This window comes from Chlorocebus sabaeus, chromosome 8 (genome assembly GCF_047675955.1).
Source record: "Chlorocebus sabaeus isolate Y175 chromosome 8, mChlSab1.0.hap1, whole genome shotgun sequence".
Classification (NCBI taxonomy): Eukaryota; Metazoa; Chordata; class Mammalia; order Primates; family Cercopithecidae; genus Chlorocebus; species Chlorocebus sabaeus.
The window spans coordinates 120,933,397-120,953,140 of record NC_132911.1 but is presented as its reverse complement, the minus strand read 5'-3'; the positions used below and the strand labels follow the sequence as shown (position 1 = coordinate 120,953,140).

Genomic DNA, 19,744 nt, shown 5'->3' with positions numbered 1-19,744 from the left:
GTCCTAATTTCCTATAGATTGTATCCTCTACTAAAACTGTAGGCTCCACAAACGCAAGGACTTTTTCTGTTTTGTTTTCTACCATATCTCCAGGGCCTAGAATAGTGTATGGCACATGGTAAAATTTTCAATAAATAGTTGCTGAATGAATGCAGAATGTGTGGGGAAATGCTGTAAAACAGCATTGAGCAGAATTAGCTCTACCAGATAGGAGTAATTACAAAACTTTGGTATATAAAACATTTTATACTACACAAGAGTATCAATTTCAATGGAACTAAAAAAATGAAGAACTAGAACCAAATACAAATAGAAATTTAATACATGGTACATGTGGCATTTCAAACCAATGGGAAAAAGATGTAAAACTGAAGAAAATGGGAACAAATTGGAAGAAAAATCAAGCTGGGTCTTTATTTCTTATTCCAAGATAAATTAAACACAAACCCCTGAAAATTTTCAAAAAGAATTTGAAGGCTTTTAAAAGCACATATTCTGGTGGTGATTCAGGCAGAAGCAGAGAGAGAAGCATGGCTGACAGAAAAATTAACAACAATAATAACAAAAATAAGCCTTCCAGATGTGCAGCAGAGCTTCCAGAGTGGGAATAGAAACACATTAAGAGTTCTCAAAATGGACTGGAGAAATTACCAAGCGTGCAAGAGGGAGAAACTTTGAATTGCCAAGAGAATAAGACAACTAATGAGACCTCATCCATTTCTTTGCCTTTTTTTTTTTTTTTTTTCTTTGACAAGGTCTCACTCTGTCACCCAGGCTGAAGTGCAGTGACACTATCTCAGCTCAGTGCAGTCTCAACCTCCCAGGCTCAAGCGACACTTCCACCCCAGCCTCCCAAAGGGCTGGGATTACAGGTATGAGCCACGGTGCCTGGCTTTTTTTTCTGGCTTCATTGAGTTATACTTGACAAGTAAAAAATTATACATATACGAGAGGTACAATGTAATATTTTGATGTTTGTATATAGACTTTGTGAAATGACTATTGCAATCAAGCTAATTAACATATCACCTCACATAGTTAACTATTTAGTGTACATGTGTGTGGTACGAATACTTAACAATCAAACTTCTTAGCAAATTTCAAGTATACAGTATTAGCTATGTCACCATGCTGTACACTAGATCACCAGAGCTGATCCATTTCTAATGTCAGAGTCTTTTTCCAGTACCAGAGCCTTTGATCAATAGTTTCATAAAAGGTGTATCAGGGGAGGGTCTCATTAAACAGGATTTATGTGCAAAATGAATTTTGACTATAATTTAGAACTAATGCTTGGAAATAACTAACCTGAATTGAAAAGCCATCCTTTCTCTGAAAAGAATAACTTTCTTATCTCTGAGCAAAAAACCTTTGTTAATCAATATCTTAAGGACTTCAGTTTCCCATTTACTGGTCAGCAAAATGAAGTTAATTTTCCATCATTGAGGATGAAGCCATTCAAGGGAAACCACAAATACTCTCGCTTCTGGTGTTCTTGGGAGAATCAAATGAAAAACTGGCTTTCTAGAGAAGTGCTAATGTCAGTAACCCCGGGCTATTGTGGAAGTGACAAACAAATCAATTAGCTTGGTGTAGAGCATGACCTTGGGCTCTGAAATAGAGAGACTTCTGAGAACTGCCAGATGAGCCTCCTTCTGTGAGAAACAGTGTTTTTGGAAAGAGCCAGGCAAACCTAGGTTCTAATTCTGGCTCTGATGCATTCAGTACTTCTGTGACTGCAAGCAAGTGGCTACCTATCCACTGGACTTCGGGAAATAGTAGACAAAATAAAATATTCAATTAATTAACTTCTATTTAACACTTTCTATGTAGCTGACATGTTTGGTGCTAGGAACACAGGGACGAGTAACAGAAACAACATAGAAAAGAACTGTATGGAGAGTTCACATAATCAGATATTACACAAGTAAACAAATAAATGGTATAATTATGGACAGGGGCTAGAGTCATGAAATAGAGAATAACTGGTTAGGAATAGTAGGGGCACCACCCGACATAGTATGGCCATAGCTCTGCTTAGCATATTCCAAGCAGAAAAAGCTGTAAATGCAAAGATCCTCTGAGGAGACAAGAGCTTGCCACATTGAAGGAAACCAGTGTGACTGGAGCACAGTGAATGATGCACAGAGTGGTGTAAGATGCAGTTATAGAGGCAGACACTGACTGACTCCCATTCTGCCCTTGTTTGCTCCCAATAATATCTTTGATTACCTTGCATGAGGCTGGCCATGTGACACAGCTCTAGCCAATGAGATGAGGCACAATTCCCAGTGGAGAGCCTCTCTGTCTGAATTGAAAACAGTATCAAACTCTTACATTTGCCCTTTATACATCTTTATTCTTGCCTAGAACAGTGATGCAGTATCTGGAGATGTAGCAACCATCTTGTGACCATAAAGACGAAAACTCCATGATAAAGAGAGCATAGAAGAAAGATAGAAGGGGCCTGGGCTCCTGGATGAGTCTCTTGATTATCTGCTCAGACTTCCTACTTTAGAAAAAACTGATACACAAGAAAAGTTGGTTTCTTCCTTTGCTGACTCATGTTGTTGAATTTTCTTTGACCTAACACACAACCACTATTCCTAGCTGATATAGTTGTAGAGGTTAACAGAAGGCAGACCATGCATGGCAAAGAGTGTAGAATTTAAGGATTACAAGCACATGTAAAGCAACCAATTATATTCAATGGCACATTTTAGATTTTCAATAAGTGATTATTACTACTATTAAAATGGCAATATTTACATATTTGATGCTAATTTTGAAAAATAAAAATCTTAGGTCAGCTTTTCATACTACTACAAATAATTTTTTTTCTCCTAAGTCTTCTCTATTCTTTTCTCCAAAGCAAAATCTCAGAAAATTACCCATAATGTACGTTGGGTCAACACTAGTGTATCATGCTACATTAGGTGCCAGTGATTAAACTGACACCATCTGGACTGAAACATGTTGTCTTTGCCTGATGTCAAAAGAGCAAAGACAGCAGAACTCATATTCAGTGCGCTGGAAACTTCTAAGTGTCAATCCACAGAAGGCTGCTGAGGTTGAGAAAGCATAATCCCAATAGTCACAAATAGCTCAAGTCCTGGAATTAGCCAGTAAGCCTAAAGGAAGAAATGAACACAGCTTGCAGTTTCAGAAGATATCACTTCCCTATAGGTGAGAAGTGAAAAATTGGCGTCTCTTCTCTGCTCCCCAGCACAGACAACCCCCAAATGGGATGCCTGAGAAATGGGATAAAGTGGAAATCTGAATCTCCATGGTTGTAACGTGAGGCCCCTAGCAACCTGCATCAGGATTATTATCAGTCTGTGATATATACAATACAATGTAATATACATATATAATTTGAATGTTTAGGTTCAGTGGCACAGGAGGGTATCTGCAGATGATTTTCTTCCATTTCGGAGCTGGTCAAGGATAGCTATAGAAATACTGTTTGTCAGTTGTAAGATTTATAAAACAAGTTTACAAAAACTGAAGTTTCTTTCATTGGACAGCATAAATACACACACACATATATATACACACACAGAGAGATATGTATGTTTGTACACCTATTTTATGTATGTGTATATTACATTTACATAGATATAGATACATATATGCATGTAGGTGTATATATATTCCTGCACAAGTATATTTACAAGCATCATAAATTCATCTCTGTAAATTACCAAAGATGGTGGCAGATATTGTTTAATATGTTTCAGATTAAAATTCACTGAGATAAAATTTAACTGTAAAATTAAGTAAAAATCATCATGGCAGTGGGCCCCAAGTCCAAAGAAGGTGGGTAGGGAAGCCTCATGGGTAGATAAAGTAAATATGACCCTACCCTGAGTCTAATATCTGGAATTCAAGACCTGGAACAATCACTTTATCATCTCACCCAGTGCCCAACAAAGAGGGTTAAAACTTCAAAAACACCCAAGATGAAGAATATGCACATTCTCCTCTACCTTGAAATGTCACTGAAAACACCCTATAGTCAACTCACCTGCCAGTGAGCCTGATGTGATGCTTGTACTTACCCCATCACCAGGGAAAAAATCCCCCATGTGAAAGTTACAAGGGCACTGGGGAGAAGGGACAATGGCCACCTGTGCAGAAGCCACCATGCCTCTTTCTCTGTTCTCCACCATCTTTAGTAGCCCTAGGGCAAAGCTATCTAATGCTGACAAATAGTAATTTTGAAAATCAGACCCCAAACAGGAGCCTATGTATTTGTACCTAAGGATATGTTACACATGTGTTTATATACTTTATGAAATGAATTATTACAAATATGCAGTATGCATAAGAAACTCACTAAAATCTTGCTTCCTGCTGACTTGCTAGCTAGGCAAGCTGAGCTTTTTGGAAATTTAAAAAGCAAACTAATTTGCAAAATAGATAACAAGGGCTTCCACCTGATTCTCAATTATCACTTTCAATTTACAAGTCTTTTATCTGTCCTCACTTTTCATCTGCCCTTCTTTTCTTCAACATCATTTGAACCTAAACAGATCTATCAGCATGAAGATTCTGAAGAATTGCCTGAAGGCTTCCCAAAAGAGTATAGAACTGTCTATTTGGATATTTTAAGGCACTTTTAATTGTAGGAAAATGGTCTCTGGCTATCTGCCATAGATCATATGGATTAGTGAAATTCATTCAGCTCAGGCATAACATGAAATATTAATAGTAGCGGTAGTAATGGTAATAGTCGTAGTAGTAATAGTCACCATGTTAATCACTTTACATACATTTTTTTCACTAAATTATTTTTACATTCTGCAAGATGGTCATTTAAAAGCTGATGAAACGGGGTCAGATTTATCAAAACCACATACCTAGTACCTGTCAATGGCAGAAATGAACCCAGGTTCACCTCACTTCATTGTTCATGCTCATACCTACCTCTCCATGTTGTTTCTAGAGACACTAATCATGCTAACTTACACGTTGCACAGAAGCTATTGTGGAAACCACTGGACCAAGATTATTGGTGCCTTTACCTACAGATGCTGAAGCCACAGCTCAGAGGGAAACAATAGTAGACAGGCAGGTTGAAACACTGGTACAGGAGAACCACACACCCTACTTGAAGCATAGTGCAGCTAAGACACCTCTGTGGCAGAAAGACACACTGGCATATGTGGTAATAAGATAGGCTGATTCTGGGCAGGAAGCACTAACAACCACTGGAGCAAAGACCAAAACAAAGTGACAGATGACATCCAGGTGTAGACAGAGATGCTTATCTGGAATGTAGCACAGAGAGGTCAGGTGCCACATGCGTAACCTTGAGCATTATCAGCACTCAGATAATTGTAAGTAATAACACCCCTAAAGTGTCAACTTCTAGGTGAATTCTTACACACTATGTGCAACAGAGAATGTTGTTCACCAGGCCAAGTGGGTTTGTAGAACACAGAGTAACCAATCTTTTAAAATTATTTTAACTAAATAATTTCTGCAGATTTTACATTAGATTCATTGTAGTTCAACCATCAGCTTCTGTCTTTGAGACCTACATACTTCAGGAGATAGACACAGCAGCAGCTACTGGGATCTACAACAAAACATGCCAGAAGTATTGTTGTTCAACATTCTCCAAGACTTGTGCCTCAGGCCCATATTGGTAAACTTGGAACTATGTCTGTTACTGTGTAATACAAGGTCACAGTAGATTTGAATTCATCCATTCATTTATTTATTCAGCCAATATTTCTCCAGCATCTATTAAATGTCAACACCATACATATACTTACAGTCAATCTAGGGTGGGGAGAACATTTTAAAAATACAGAAATGTATGTTTAATTGTAAATGTGATTAGTGCTACAAAGAAGTCCAGGATGCTATGGGAATTCAATGTAGGGGATCTAAACTCGGCCTAATTGTGTGTAATTTAAATTAAGACTTGAATGGGAGTTTTACTTTTGTTCTGTAAAGAAGAAAGAAAGAATCTTCGAAGGAGAGAAATATGAAGTTCGTGAAGGAGAAAGTTGGAATTTCTGATACATGGGAATGTGGCTGGAGTATGAACAGAGGGAAGGAAGAGTGGTGTTAAAGAGACTAGAGAGATGGATTGTGAGGGAAGCCATTATCAACCACATTTGGCATTTCAAACTAATCTAAGGACACTGAGAGGTCACATGAAGGGTTTTAAGTTTGGGTATGACATAGTAATGACAAGCCAGGAACGCTTCTGTATTTGTTAACTTTACAATCTGTTAACTCTACAATCCTACTAGGTAGATAAACTGATCTCCTGTATCAGATGGGGATGTTCAGCCTTAGAAAATTTCAGTCACTGATGTTGGACAACCAGCAGAAAAGCCGAACAGGGATTCACACCCGGCAGCCCGGCTCCAGAACCGAGCTGAACTGTTACCTGACATTGCCTCTAATGAGCAGCTTTGTGCTTCAGAGGGCAGCAGATTGTTAAACGTGTTCTGTACATATTTCTTCAGTTGGATGTCCGTGAATGAGAGTAGAATAGGATCTCAAGAAGAAATCACTAGACATCTGTCTGCCTTGGCTGTGTACAGCTGGTGGAGGCCTTTTGACAAATGTGAACATCACAACCAGAAGTACTTTCTGCACCTATTAGACATTTTGCACTTAAAAGCCTCTGAAAAAAAATGGAAGGCAGTCCATATTTCAGCAATTTCCATTAAGCTGTCATGTACCTTTCCCACACTTTCTGTCATATGGCAAGCCTTGGATTAATAAGATCTTCCTTACTTAGTGAAAAGTGCTCTTCTCTCATTTACCCAGCCATCCTGTATTCTACTCCTGATGTCATAGTGCAATAATGTGAAGGTGAGAAGCACAAGTTCAAACCCAGATCTTGAGCCCTTGGGTGGTTCTGAATCTTAGCAACTGTAGCCAACGTTTTAAAGGCTAGAAACATACTGAGTTTTGCTTCCCCAGGACCACCTACTACGGAAAACTCTTCCCCACCTAGCTCCTGAGTGTGAGAAACAAGGGAAATAAAATACAAAAAGCTCATTGTTTAGTTGTGTTTTGTGTATTTTTGCATATGGAAAATTCAGAGAATATAGATGTAGAACTACAGTAAGCGTATTTTTATTATTATTATTATACTTTAAGTTCTAGGGTACATGTGCATAACGTGCAGGTTTGTTACGTATGTATACTTGTGCCATCTTGCTGTGCTGCACCCATCAACTCGTCATTTACATCAGGTATAACTCCCAATGCAATCCCTCCCCCCTCACCCCTCCCCATGATAGGCCCCAGTGTGTGATGTTCCCCTTCCCGAGTCCAAGTGATCTCATTGTTCAGTTCCCACCTATGAGTGAGAACATGCGGTGTTTGGTTTTCTGTTCTTGTGATAGTTTGCTAAGAATGATGGTTTCCAGCTGCATCCATGTCCCTACAAAGGACACAAACTCATCCTTTTTTATGGCTGCATAGTATTCCATGGTGTGTATGTGCCACGTTTTCTTAATCCAGTCTGTCACTGATGGACATTTGGGTTGATTCCAAGTCTTTGCTATTGTGAATAGCGCCGCAATAAACATACGTGTGCATGTGTCTTTATAGCAGCATGATTTAGAATCCTTTGGGTATATACCCAGTAATGGGATGGCTGGGTCATATGGTACATCTAGTTCTAGATCCTTGAGGAATTGCCATACTGTTTTCCATAATGGTTGAACTAGTTTACAATCCCACCAACAGTGTAAAAGTGTTCCTATTTCTCCACATCCTCTCCAGCACCTGTTGTTTCCTGACTTTTTAATGATCGCCATTCTAACTGGTGTGAGATGGTATCTCATTGTGGTTTTGATTTGCATTTCTCTGATGGCCAGTGATGATGAGCAATTTTCATGTGTCTGTTGGCTGCATGAATGTCTTCTTTTGAGAAATGTCTGTTCATATCCTTTGCCCACTTTTTGATGCGGTTGTTTGTTTTTTTCTTGTAAATTTGTTTGAGTTCTTTGTAGGTTCTGGATATTAGCCCTTTGTCAGATGAGTAGATTGCAAAAATTTTCTCCCATTCTGTAGGTTGCCTGTTCACTCTGATGGTAGTTTCTTTTGCTGTGCGGAAGCTCTTTAGTTTAATGAGATCCCATTTGTCGATTTTGGCTTTTGCTGCCGTTGCTTTTGGTGTTTTAGACATGAAGTCTTTGCCCATGCCTATGTCCTGAATGGTACTACCTAGGTTTTCCTCTAGGGTTTTTATGGTATTAGGTCTAACATTTAAGTCTCTAATCCATCTTGCATTAATTTTCGTATAAGGAGTAAGGAAAGGATCCAGTTTCAGCTTTCTACTTATGGCTAGCCAATTTTCCCAGCACCATTTATTAAATAGGGAATCCTTTCCCCATTTCTTGTTTCTCTCAGGTTTGACAAAGATCAGTTGGCTGTAGATGTGTGGTATTATTTCTGAGGACTCTGTTCTGTTCCATTGGTCTATGTCTCTGTTTTGGTACCAGTACCATGCTGTTTTGGTTACTGTAGCCTTGTAGTGTAGTTTGAAGTCAGGTAGCGTGATGCCTCCAGCTTTGTTCTTTTGACTTAGGATTGTCTTGGCAATGCGGGGTCTGTTTTGGTTCCATATGAACTTTAAAGCAGTTTTTTCCAATTCTGTGAAGAAACTTGTTGGTAGCTTGATGGGGATGGCATTGAATCTATAAATAACCTTGGGCAGTATGGCCATTTTCACGATATTGATTCTTCCTATCCATGAGCATGGTATGTTCTTCCATTTGTTTGTGTCCTCTTTTATTTCACTGAGCAGTGGTTTGTAGTTCTCCTTGAAGAGGTCCTTTACATCCCTTGTAAGTTGGATTCCTAGGTATTTTATTCTCTTTGAAGCAATTGTGAATGGAAGTTCATTCATGATTTGGCTCTCTGTTTGTCTGTTACTGGTGTATAAGAATGCTTGTGATTTTTGCACATTAATTTTGTATCCTGAGACTTTGCTGAAGTTGTTTATCAGCTTAAGGAGATTTGGGGCTGAGACAATGGGATTTTCTAAATATACAATCATGTCATCTGCAAAGAGGGACAATTTGACTTCTTCTTTTCCTAACTGAATCCCCTTGATTTCTTTCTCTTGCCTGATTGCCCTAGCCAGAACTTCCAACACTATGTTGAATAGGAGTGGTGAGAGAGGGCATCCCTGTCTTGTGCCAGTTTTCAAAGGGAATTTTTCCAGTTTTTGCCCATTCAGTATGATATTGGCTGTGGGTTTGTCATAAATAGCTCTTATTATTTTGAGGTACGTTCCATCAATACCGAATTTATTGAGCGTTTTTAGCATGAAGGGCTGTTGAATTTTGTCAAAAGCCTTTTCTGCATCTATTGAGATAATGATGTGGTTCTTGTCTTTGGTTCTGTTTATATGCTGGATTATGTTTATTGATTTGCGAATGTTGAACCAGCCTTGCATCCCAGGGATGAAGCCCACTTGATCATGGTGGATAAGCTTTTTGATGTGCTGCTGAATCCGGTTTGCCAGTATTTTATTGAGGATTTTTGCATCGATGTTCATCAGGGATATTGGTCTAAAATTCTCTTTTTTTGTTGTGTCTCTGCCAGGTTTTGGTATTAGGATGATGTTGGCCTCATAAAATGAGTTAGGGAGGATTCCCTCTTTTTCTATTGTTTGGAATAGTTTCAGAAGGAATGGTACCAGCTCCTCCTTGTACCTCTGGTAGAATTCAGCTGTGAATCCATCTGGTCCTGGACTTTTTTTGGTTGGTAGGCTATTAATTATTGCCTCAATTTCAGAGCCTGCTATTGTTCTATTCAGGGATTCAACTTCTTCCTGGTTTAGTCTTGGAAGAGTGTAAGTGTCCAGGAAATTATCCATTTCTTCTAGATTTTCTAGTTTATTTGCATAGAAGTGTTTATAGTATTCTCTGATGGTAGTTTGTATTTCTGTGGGGTCGGTGGTGCTATCCCCTTTATCATTTTTTATTGCATCTATTTGATTCTTCTCTCTTTTCTTCTTTATTAGTCTTGCTAGTGGTCTGTCAATTTTGTTGATCTTTTCAAAAAACCAACTCCTGGATTCATTGATTTTTTGGAGGGTTTTTTGTGTCTCTATCTCCTTCAGTTCTGCTCTGATCTTAGTTATTTCTTGCCTTCTGCTAGCTTTTGAATGTGTTTGCTCTTGCTTCTCTAGTTCTTTTAATTGTGATGTTAGAGTGTCAATTTTAGATCTTTCCTGCTTTCTCTTGTGGGCATTTAGTGCTATAAATTTCCCTCTACACACTGCTTTAAATGTGTCCCAGAGATTCTGGTATGTTGTATCTTTGTTCTCATTGGTTTCAAAGAACATCTTTATTTCTGCCTTCATTTCGTTATGTACCCAGTAGTCTTTCAGGAGCAGGTTGTTCAGTTTCCATGTAGTTGAGTGGTTTTGATTGAGTTTCTTAGTCCTGAGTTCTAATTTGATTGCACTGTGGTCTGAGAGACAGTTTGTTACAATTTCTGTTCTTGTACATTTGCTGAGGAGTGCTTTACTTCCAATTATGTGGTCAATTTTGGAATAAGTGTGATGTGGTGCTGAGAAGAATGTATATTCTGTTGATTTGGGGTGGAGAGTTCTATAGATGTCTATTTGGTCTGCTTGCTGCAGAGATGAGTTCAATTCCTGGATATCCTTGTTAACTTTCTGTCTCGTTTATCTGTTTAATGTTGACAGTGGAGTGTTGAAGTCTCCCATGATTATTGTATGGGAGTGTAAGTCTCTTTGTAAGTCTCTAAGGACTTGCTTTATGAATCTGGGTGCTCCTGTATTGGGTGCATATATATTTAGGATAGTTAGCTCTTCCTGTTGAATTGATCCCTTTACCATTATGTAATGGCCTTGTCTCTTTTGATCTTTGATGGTTTAAAGTCTGTTTTATCAGAGACTAGTATTACAACCCCTGCTTTTTTTTGTTCTCCATTTGCTTGGTAAATCTTCCTCCATCCCTTTATTTTGAGCCTATGTATGTCTCTGCGTGTGAGATGGGTCTCCTGAATACAGCAGAGTGATGGGTCTTGACTCTTTATCCAGTTTGCCAGTCTGTGTCTTTTAATTGGAGCATTTAGTCCATTTACATTTAAGGTTAATATTGTTATGTGTGAACTTGATCCTGCCATTATGATATTAACTGGTTATTTTGCTCGTTAGTTGATGCAGTTTCTTCCTAGCCTAAATGGTCTTTACATTTTGGCATGTTTTTGCAATGGCTGGTATCGGTTGTTCCTTTCCATGTTTAGTGCTTCCTTCAGGGTCTCTTGTAAGGCAGGCCTAGTGGTGACAAAATCTCTAAGCATTTGCATATCTGTAAAGGATTTTATTTCTCCTTCACTTATGAAACTTAGTTTGGCTGAATATGAAATTCTGGGTTTAAAATTCTTTTCTTTAAGAATGTTGAATATTGGCCCCCACTCTCTTCTGGCTTGTAGAGTTTCTGCCGAGAGATCTGCTGTTAGTCTGATGGGCTTCCCTTTGTGGGTAACCCGACCTTTCTCTCTGGCTGCCCTTAAGATTTTTTCCTTCATTTCAACTTTGGTGAATCTGGCAATTATGTGTCTTGGAGTTGCTCTTCTCGAGGAGTATCTTTGTGGCGTTCTCTGTATTTCCTGGATTTGAATGTTGGCCTGCCCTACTAGGTTGGGGATGTTCTCCTGGATGATATCCTGAAGAGTGTTTTCCAACTTGGTTCCATTTTCCCCCTCACTTTCAGGCACCCCAATCAGACGTAGATTTGGTCTTTTTACATAATCCCATACTTCTTGCAGGCTTTGTTCATTTCTTTTTCTTCTTTTTTCTTTTGGTTTATCTTCTCGCTTCATTTCATTCATTTGATCCTCAATCACTGATACTCTTTCTTCCAGTTGATCGAGTCGGTTACTGAGGCTTGTGCATTTGTCACGTATTTCTCGTGTCATGGTTTTCATCTCTTTCATTTCGTTTATGACCTTCTCTGCATTAATTACTCTAGCCATCAATTCTTCCACTTTTTTTTCAAGATTTTTAGTTTCTTTGCGCTGAGTACGTAATTCCTCCTTTAGCTCTGAGAAGTTTGATGGACTGAAGCCTTCTTCTCTCATCTCGTCAAAGTCATTCTCCGTCAAGCTTTGATCCGTTGCTGGCGATGAGCTGCGCTCCTTTGCCGGGGGAGATGCGCTCTTATTTTTTGAATTTCCAGCTTTTCTGCCCTGCTTTTTCCCTATCTTTGTGGTTTTATCTGCCTCTGGTCTTTGATAATGATGGTGACGTACTGATGGGGTTTTGGTGTAGGTTTCCTTCCTGTTTGATAGTTTTCCTTCTAACAGTCAGGACCCTCAGCTGTAGGTCTGTTCGAGATTGCTTGAGGTCCACTCCAGACCCTGTTTGCCTGGGTGTCAGCAGCAGAGGCTCAGTTGAAAATGCAGAAATCACCGGTCTTCTGTGTCACTCGCGCTGGGAGTTGGCGACTGGAGCTGTTCCTATTCGGCCATCTTGCTCCACCCCAGTAAGCGTATTTTAACTAAGCATTTTAAGCTGTTGAAAGTTTCATTCAAAGTCTGTTTTTTAAATAAGTAATATATTTGCAATACAAATACAAGTTTTCACTCATCCTACTAAATATTATATGCATATACATACATATATACATATATGCACATGTACATATATATGGAGATATATGTGTACATACATATGCACATATACTTGTGTATATGGAAACAGAGTTTCAATTATTCCTCCTACTCTAAGTCACTTGTACCCACCAAACGTCTCCAAAATAGGTAAGTTCTGTTATTAGTTTCTTCTGTACCCATCCAGAGATTGATTTTTTTTCCTCATTCTTACACAAAAGAGCATACTATGCACACTATTCTGCAGCCATTGTTTTTCACAAAACATAAATATTTAGGAAGTGTCTTCACTTTTCTTTAAACTATTTGTCATATGTGATTATTGAGCATGTGGCTAGAACAACTTTTTGTCTTTTAATAGCTTGAGATAGTATTCACATCACATAATTCACTCATTTAAATTGTATAATCCAGACCAGGCATAGTGGTTCAGGCTTGTAATCCCAGCAATCTGGGAGGCTGAGGCCGGAGGATTGCTTGGCCCAGGAGTTTGAGACCAGCCTGGGAAACATACAGAGACCCCCTTCTCTACAAAAAATAAAATAAAATTATACAGGCATGGTGCCATGCACCTATAGTCCCAGCTACTCTGGAGACTGAGACAGGAGGATCTCTTGAGCACAGGAGGTCAAGGCTGCAGTGAACTGTGATCACACCATTACACTCTAGCCTGGCCAACAAAGCAAGATCTCATCTCCAAATTAAAAAAAAAAAAAAAAAAAATCTGTAAAAAATAAAAATAAATTGTACAATTCAGTGTTTGTAGTATATTCACAGAATTAAGTACAATCACCACAATCTAATTTTAGAATATTTTCATCCCCCCCCGCAAAGAACCCTAATGCTCATTAGTAGTTAGTCCCCGTTCACTCCCTCAAACTCCTCTCCTTTAGTCCTAAGAAATACTAGTATATTTTCTATCTCCACAGATATACCTATTCTTGACATTTAATTTAAATGGAATCAAACCATTCGTGGTCTTTTGTGAATAGCTTCTTTCATTTAGTATAATGTTTTCAAGATTCATCCATGTTGCAGCATGTAATATTCAAACATTTGTCTTTGAGCTTCTATATGTTTCATTTCTCTTGGGTTTATACATGGGAATGTAATTGCTGGGTCATATGGGTAACTCTATGTTTAACATTTTGAGAAACTGCCAGTTGTTTTCCAAGGTGGCTGCACTATTTTGCATTACGAGCAATATATGAGGTTTCCAACTTCTCCACATCTTCATCAACAATTATTATTGTCTCTTTTTTATTATAGCCATCCTAGTATATGTGGAGTGGTACCTCATAGTTTTGATTTTCATTTTCCAAATGACTAATGATTTTGAGTTTCTTTTCATGTGCTTATTGGCTTTTTGTATGCCTTACAAGTAATGTCTATTCAAATCCTTTCCCTATTTTTAAAATGGGTTGTCTTTTTATTAATACGTTGTAATAATTCCTTATACATTCTAGATAAAGTCCCTTATCAAACACATAATTTGCAAATATTTTATTCCATTCTGTTGATTTTTCTTTTCTCTTGATGGTATCATTTGTGACACAGAAGTTTTTAATTTTGCTGAAGTCAAATTTGTATATTTTTGTTTGTGTTTTTGGTGTTATATCTAATAAATCATTTCCTAACCCAGCTCCCTGAAGATTTACTCCTAGGTTTTCTTCTAAGGGTTTTATAGTTTTAACTATAGATCTTTGATCAATTTTGAGTAAATTTAAGTCTTTGATTTATTTTGAGTGAATTTGTGTGTATGATGAATGAAAGAAGTCCAACTTCATTCTTTTATGCACATGGATATCCAGTTGACCCTATATCATTTTTTGAAAAGACTCTTTCTCCTTTAAATTGGTTGGCACCTTTGTTGAAAATCAATTAACCATAAATGTTATTTTTAGATTCTCAATTATCTCCCACAATGAGTTATATGTCTATTCTTAATGCTAGTTCTACACGTCTTAATTACCATTTTCTTGTATTACATTTTAAAATTAGGAAGTGAGAGTCTTCTTACTTTATTTTTCTCTGTTAAGATTGTTTTAGTCATTCTGGGCCCCTTGTACTTTCATATGAATTTGGAAGTGGCTTGTCAGTGTCTGGAAAAAAAAAAAGCCAGGTGGGATGTTGTTAGGAATGGCACTGAGTCTGTAAATCAATTCTCAGAATAAGCCTTCCTTAACAAAATTAAGTATTCTGGTCCATGTATATGGGTTGCCTCCATTTACTTAGATTTTTAATTGCTATCAACAGTGTTTTTAGTTTTCAATGTATAAGTCTTACCCTTGTTTCCTTTATTTCTAAATATTTTATTCTTTTTGATGCTATCATAAATGGAATTGTTTTTTAATTTCATTTTTGAATTCTTCATTGCTAGTCATAGAATTACTGTTAACTTTTGTATATTGATCCATATACTGTAAACTTATTGAACTCATTAATTAGTTCCAATAAATTCTCAGTTGATTTCTTAGAATTTCTATATATGAGAGATCATGCCATTTATAAAGAGAGATAATTGTAATTCTCCTTTTCTGATCTAGACCTCTTTAATTTTTTTATTTGCCTGATTTCCCTGGCTAAAATGCACAGTAAAATGTTTATTAGAAATGGTGAAAGCAAGCATTCTTGCCTTGTTCCTGATCTTAAGAAGAAAGCATTCAGTCCCTCACCATTAACTATGATGTTAGCTATGAGTTTTTCATTAGATATCATTTATAAGGTTGAAGAATCCACCTTCTATTTCTAGTTTGTTGAACATTTTTTAATCAAATAAGGGTGTTTGATTTTGTCAAATATTTACAGATAAAATATTTCACAAAATCAAACACCCTTTCATGATAAAAAAAAAAAGTTCATTGAGATGATTATGTGGGTTGTATTCTTAATTGTATTAATATGGTGCATTATACAGATTGGCTTTTGGATGTTAAACTAACATTACATTCCTGGGATAAATTTCACTTGATCGTGGTTTATAATCCTTCTCATATGTTGCTGGATTTGGTTTGTCCCTCTTCCTTTTTTTAGAGCTGTATATTATTCCAGTGTATGAATGGTTTACTTATCCAGTTCCATATTGATTGGAGTTTTTTAATTGCTTACTGTTTACAAATAATGCTGCAATAAGTCAGCCCATATATATGTAATTTCAGAAGTAGTATTATTATCAAATAACTATTTTGATATGTATTGTTTAAAAGCTCTGTAGAGCTGGAATCCATTTACATTTCTGCAAGTCATGCATGAAATTGAACATTTGATCACAAGCTTGGAAGCTGAGTGGTATCAAATTTTTGGATACCTGTCTTCTTAATAGTTCCACATTAGTAACCATGAGCATTGTTTTCATGTTTTGGGAGCCATTTTCAGGGTCTAGTCATTTTCATGTTTTGGGAGCCATTTTCAGGGTCTAGCCATTTTCATGTTTTGGGAGCCATTTTCAGGGTCTACTGTTTTCAGTGTTTATTCCTAGGCCTTGCTTATCTTTTTTTTTTTTTTTTTTTTTTTTTTTTGAGACGGAGTCTCGCTTTGTGGCCCAGGCTGGAGTGCAGTGGCCGGATCTCAGCTCACTGCAAGCTCCGCCTCCCAGGTTTACGCCATTCTCCTGCCTCAGCCTCCCGAGTAGCTGGGACTACAGGCACCCACCACCTCGCCTGGCTAGCTTTTTGTATTTTTTTAGTAGAGACAGGGTTTCACCGTGTTAGCCAGGATGGTCTCGATCCCCTGACCTCATGATCCACCCGTCTCGGCATCCCAAAGTGCTGGGATTACAGGCTTGAGCCACCGCGCCCGGCCCGCCTTGCTTATCTTTTAATGAGGATACCGATGTTTTACAATATGGTTATAAATGTAGTTATAAAAGCACTTTTTTAAATTAGGGAAAATGCAACCTGGCTTTTTTTAAAAAACTTTTTGCTATGCAGGATTTTAAAAAATATTATTGGGTAAAATTTAGAGATTTTTATATATGGTTTCTGATTATTAGCAATAAATAGAAATGTCTGTTTTATGCTAAGGCAATTAGAATTTCCATTGTCTTTTTTTCCTAGAACATTTATGCTTTTATTTATTACATGTAAGTAATTGATCCATTTGAAGTATATCCTGGAGTAAGATGTAAGAAAGATTTACAGTAATCTTTTTCTGATTTTTTTGGTCTATCAAAACTTATTGTTTTTATTTATTTGAAATGTCACCATTTTACATAACATAGTTGCACATTAATATGAATTAGTATCTATATAATAAACTCTCAAATTAATATTTTCAGATTTTTCTTCTCTGTTCCACTGGATTGTCTTCCTACTAATGTCTCAGCACCATGCTGTTTTTTCATTGACTCTTCAAAATGCATTCTTTGTTTCAATAATCTAATAGATTGATTTCTCAAATTCACTTTATTTTTTTCCTATTCCTGGATATATTTATTTGCTTATATTGCTATATGACCCTAGAAACAGTCTATCTGGTTTTTGAAACGGTGATACTTTTATCAGGTTAGCATTGTATTTATAAATTAACTTAGGTAACCTTGACATTCTTCATGATGTAGACTATTCCTACTCAAGTCATAATATCTATCGAATTTTTCAATTGTTTTTGACGTACTATGATGTTTTATCTTTTTCTTCATATATGTCTTGCATATTTTATTTTTTCTAGGTATTTTATCTTTTGTTGCTATTATTTATGTTAAGATTATGTAATCATATCTAATAATTTATTCTTGCTTTAATATATAAAAATACTAATTTAATAATTTTGTAGTAGTATGTTTTTCCTGAAAACTTGTTTTCTTTTTAATAGTTTTTAGTTATCTTTGGTTTCCAAGGAAAATACATAATCATTATGATCTGGAAATAGTAATAGTTTTACCTCTTTCTAATTTTTAAAATTCTTTCTCTTAAATATTTGGGTTAATTTATATCTACACAACAAGTCTATATAATTGTGTATTTCTGTGCTTATATAAAAAGTGAATTTCTTGCAGGTAGCATTTAGTTGGGTCTTTTATATCCAGTGTGATAATTTTTGCCTTCTAAATTGAGTATTTAGGCCATTTATATTTAATGTGATTTGAATTGTATTACATTTAAATCCATCATCCTGCTTATTTGTTCTCTATGTTCTTTGTGTCCTCTTTTCCATTTTTTGCCTTCATTTGGGTTAAATTAATATTTTTTAATGATTTCATCACTTGATGTATTAGCTACAACTCTATGTTGTATTATTTTATTGGTTGCTAGGACTTATGCTATACATCTTTAACTTATCACAGTCTGTCTTCAAGTGATAGTCTTCCACATCACATGTAGCATAAACATACTGCAGCAATTTACTGCTATGCTTCTATTCTGATATTTCAGATATTGTTGCCCTTTGTTTACTTCAACATATTGTATAAACTCCATATATAATTTTGTTTCAAAAGTCAACCATCTTTCAAAAGGAATTTAATAAGAAATGTCTGCATTTTATTTTTGTAACTACCATTTTCAGTGTGCTTCATTACCTTGTGGAGCTCAACATTTTTGTCTCATATTATTTTTCTCCTGCACAAACTTTTAAAAATATATGTGTCATAGTACTGGTCTACTTGAGATGGATTCTTTCAGCTTTCTTATATTTGAAATCTTTTATTTTGTCTAAAGAAGTATAGACTGACAGAAAACTTTTTTTCATTACTTTAAAAATGTTTTCCTAATGTTTTCTAGCTTGCATTGTTTCAAATGAGAAATATAACATTACCCTTGTTTTTGTTCCTCTTTGGGCAATGCGTATTTTCTCTTGATACTTTTAAGATTGTTTTCTTTATCATTGGGTTAAACAATTTAATTGTGGTAAGTTTTGTTATAGTTTTCTTCATATTTTGTCATTGGCATTTGTTGAACTTCTTGAAGCTGGGGGCTCATTGTTTGAAAAATTTTTTGGCTGATATGTTCACAAACATTCTGTGTGCCTCATCACCCCAATTCTCTCCTTTAAGGACTCTAGTTACACACACATTTGACCATTTAAGTTTGCCCAATAGTGCTCAATTTCTTGTTGTTGTTGTTGTTTTCCCAGTCCTTTTTCTCTCTGTTTCATTTTAGATAGTTTCTATTGCTGTATCTTCAAATACACCACTTTTTATTTGCAATGTCTGTTCAGCTGATAATCTCATCCAATGTATTTTTCATTTTAGACATAGTTTTCATCTCTACAAGTTTGATTTTGGCCTTTTTATAAATCTTTCTTGTTTCTGCTTTACATGCCCAATCTAGCTCCTCAACTTTATGGAATACACTCATAATAGCTGTTTTAATCTCCTTTACTAATTAGACTACTTTAAAAGAATTTAATCATTTTGGGCCTTGTTTTTTAGCTTTGTTTAGCTGAGCACCATTTAGTCTAGGGTTGATTTTCTCTGCTATTGAATAAAGACCCATTTTTACTACTCTAACTAAAGCTTCCTACCTTGAGGTTTTCCAATCTGAGTGTTGGGAACAAGCACTATTTCAGCCTTGTTTGAGTTATGAATGATTCCCTTTTATTCTTTCAGTAGATCCTTTCCAGACTTAATTAGTGTTTCCACTGACAGACACTGATCACTCCTCAGCTGAGGACTTGAGGGAGTCTTCCTGCAGATCTCTGGCTCTCTCTCTCTCTCTGTGTGTGTATCTCCCTCACCTCTAGTGCCATGTCCTGTGAACTCTACCTACTCGGGCATTCTCAGACTCTTAGTTCTATCTCTCCCACTCAGGGAGACTGCCAGACTGTCTGCAATTCCTTGCCCTGTGACACAGTCTGGACATTTTTTCAACACAATAAACTAGGGAAATTATTGGGCTCACTATTTGGTTCCCTGACTCCTGGGAATAATTGTCCTTCATTGACTGGTGTTTAATGTCTTGAGGACCATTGATTTTGTCCACATTTTATTTGTTTGACATGATGGTAAGTCTCTGTTACTCCATTTTGGCTACAAGTAAATATCTTAGATCTGCTTTTTCTGTCCTACTGGTCCTCTCTCTACGCTTCTTCGTTTTTTCATATGCATCTTCTGCTCAATACTAGCTAATGTTGAAAGTCTTATGCATATACTGGAATCAATATTACATCCATC

At 36.6% G+C, this 19,744-nt stretch overlaps 1 long non-coding RNA gene across 4 annotated transcripts in view; it reads left to right on the top strand.

Annotated features, from left to right (window-relative positions):
- Positions 1-19,744, top strand: part of LOC119624872 (uncharacterized) — a 592,746-nt gene that overhangs the window by 519,514 nt on the left and 53,488 nt on the right. The window contains exon 5 of one of the 4 annotated variants that reach the window (XR_012093745.1): positions 756-872. The exons of the other annotated variants lie outside the window; for them this stretch is intronic. This is a non-coding gene — a long non-coding RNA (uncharacterized lncRNA). The remainder of the gene's footprint in view (positions 1-755; positions 873-19,744) is intronic. 4 annotated transcript variants of the gene reach the window in all.